This window comes from Myotis myotis, unplaced genomic scaffold (genome assembly GCF_014108235.1).
Source record: "Myotis myotis isolate mMyoMyo1 unplaced genomic scaffold, mMyoMyo1.p scaffold_m19_p_15, whole genome shotgun sequence".
Classification (NCBI taxonomy): Eukaryota; Metazoa; Chordata; class Mammalia; order Chiroptera; family Vespertilionidae; genus Myotis; species Myotis myotis.
The window spans coordinates 9,483,315-9,486,538 of NW_023416319.1; positions in this window are offsets into that span (position 1 = coordinate 9,483,315).

Genomic DNA, 3,224 nt, shown 5'->3' on the forward strand with positions numbered 1-3,224 from the left:
GGAAGGGAGAGAGATAGAGAGTTAGAAACATCGATGAGAGAGAAACATCGACCAGCCGCCTCCTGCACATCCCCTACTGGGGACGTGCCCGCAACCCAGGTACATGCCCCCGACCGGAATCGAACCTGGGACCCTTCAGTCCGCAGGCCGACGCTCTATCCACTGAGCCGAACTGGTTTCGGCCATTGGTTGGTTTTTTTATGTGTCCTGAAGGGGGATCAAATCTGCAACCTTGGTGTATGAGGATGACAATTGAGCCACCCAGCCACAGCCTCTGTTCCTGTTATTTTATTGCTGTCTACAAAACACAGGCACAGTAGAGTTCTTTCTTTTAAAAAAAATATATAATTGGTTATTTCAAATATTTAAAAGGATGCTCCAAAATATCAAATGCTTTTTAGAAGATAAAATCTGGGGTAATTTTCACTTTCATTTTTATACTTTTCTATACTCTCTGGTGCTATCAACATTTAGGGCTGAATAACTCCTTGTTGTTCAGGGCTGTCCTGTGGATTGTTGGATATTGAGCAGCATCTGTGGTCTCTATCCCACTAGTTACCGTGTTTTTCCATGTATAAGACGTCCCCATGTATAAGACGCCCCCCACTTTTCCAACCCAAAATTAAGAAATCAATATTTTAAACATTTTGCTGGTCTTCCTCTTAAGGCCTCTTCTTTTTTGGCAGCTTAAGGAGTTGTCCTCCCTGTTTTCTCCATTGTCTGATCTCAGAGGCATTCCATGAGGCCACATTCCCTTGCCTGCCTCCCCTCTCCAGATGGAGGTCAAATGCCGGTTCAGCACAGCACACCTTAGCCCTTACCACTGGTTTTCTATCCCTCCTCAAGAGCAGCTGCATTATGAAAAGAAAAGGCACCTCAACTCAAAACAAACACATCTAGCCCTGGCTGGTTTGGCTCGGTGGATGGAGCTTCGGCCTGCGGACTGAAGGGTCCCAGGTTCGATTCTGGTCGGGGGCACATGCCTGGGTTGTAGGCTCGATCCCCAGTGTGGGGCGTGCAGGAGGCAGCCAATCCATGATTCTCTCTCAACATTGGATGTTTCTATCTCTCCCTCTCCCTTCCTCTCTGAAATCAAGAAAAAAACAAAACAAAAAAAACACACATCTGGAAAGGTGGCTTTCAGCACCAAGGACAAGCTGGTAAGTGGCAGCAAAGACTTCAAGATCTCTTTGTGATCCATTGGGAGGGACCAGCACCACCCTAAGAGTCCCCAGCTACCCTCCTCTCTCTCTCTCCCTCTCTCCCTCCAGGCAAGTCCCTCTCACCCACTTAAGGCAGCACAGGGCGGAGTTCAAAAGCCCCCAAGGCTTCATCTCAATTGTCTAGTAATTTAATAACCCACAGCCCTTTGCAAACACTAATTAAGCAAGAGCACAACTCCCTGGTGAGGGCAGCTGGCCACATGCCCACTCTTTGGCCCCTGTTTTTAAATGGGAGGCAATGGAGAGGTGGCTCCCAGGAAAAGTGGTTTGCCTGGGGCTAAAGAGAAAGAAAGGAGGAAGCTGGGTCAAGAGGGAAGAGAGGAATTCCAGGCCACCGACTTGGTGCAGGCAAGTCTGCTACTGGCTGCTCTGGGCTGGTGTATCTCCTGTAGACCAGGAGCTCCTCCAGCTCTTTTGCTTCTTAGAGGAGGTTATCAGAGGAGGTTGTTGAGAATCTGAAACTAGGTTAAGTCTCTCACTAGGAAAATGCCCTCACTCTTCAATTTTTGCAAATACTTTCTAGACTTTTTATTAAAAAGTCCTGCCCTAAATAATCAGAAGGGAAGTCTTACGTTTGTTGAGTCTTTTACAATATTAGAAGCCGTTTCCAATAGGCAAGCAGTTGGGTGTGGAAGTGAACTATGTGGGTTCTAGAATGATGGGTTTGAACCTGTCCATGCCACTCATTGGCTGGGTTGCCTTGAACAATGTATTTTGCCTCCCAACCCTTCTATTCCCTCATGCATGAAGTGGAGGTAGAATAGCTCTTACTAAAATTATTTCCATTTTACACATGAAAAAATGGAGACTTGGACAAACTGGACCAAAGTCACTTAAGTCAGTCAGGGTGATGGTTTGAAACCAGGATTCCTGACCCTTTATATATCACTTTATCTCTCTATTAAAACTTAAAAATTATAACATTCATATAGTAGAATGCAAAGCTCAGCCTGGTGTGGCTCAGTTGTTCAGAGCATTGTCCCATACACTGAAAGGTTGTGGATTCGATCATACCTCTCTCTCTCTCTCTCTCTCTCTCTCTCTCTCTCTCTCTCTCTCTCTCTCTTTCCCTCTAAAATCAATGAGCTTGTCCTCAGGTGGGGATTAAAAAAAAATTAAACATTTACTTTGATGAATTTTTAGAAACAGACACACCCATGTAACTACTATCTAGATCAAACTAGTAGAATTACTACCAAATCTACTGAAGCCATCCACGAGTGCCCTCAAAGTCAATATACACCCCCCCCACACACACACACACATGCACACACAGAAAGTAGGGTTGCCAGATTTAGAAATCAAAATATTGCATAGGACATACTTTTTTTAAAAAAAAGTATTTGTTGTTGTAGCCCTAGCTGGATGGCTTAGTTGGTTGGAGCATCGTCCAGTACACCAAACGGTTGCAGGTTCAATCCCCTGTCAGGGTGTGTTTGGGAGGCAACTGATCAATGGTTCTCTCTCACACTGATGTCTCTCTTTCTCTCTCTCTCTCCCCCTTCCTCTCTCTAAAATAAAATTTTTTTAAAGTATTTGCTAACCTGAAATTTAAATTTAACTGGGTGACCTGTACCCCTATTCTGACTTTTATGACTCCAGATTAGTTTTGCCTGTTCTCATATATCATAGAAATGGAATCATATAGCATGTACCCCTTTGGTCCTGGCTTCTTTTGTTTAGCATTATCTTCCCGAGAGTCACCAATGTAGCAATAGCTTTTTTCATGACCATACAGTATTCCACTATACACAATGGAATATAAATGTATTACACATACCATGAATATGAATTTATCCACCCTACTGTAGATGAAACTTTGGGTTGTTTTAGCCAATACGAACAGGGCTACTATAAGTATTCTTGTATATATCTTTTTGTTAATATACTAATGCATCTGTATTGGGTATATACCTAGGAGTAAAATTCCTGTGATATCGGGGTACGCGTGTGTACCTATTTAACAGGTAGTACCAAATTTCTCCAAAGCTGTTGGACCAA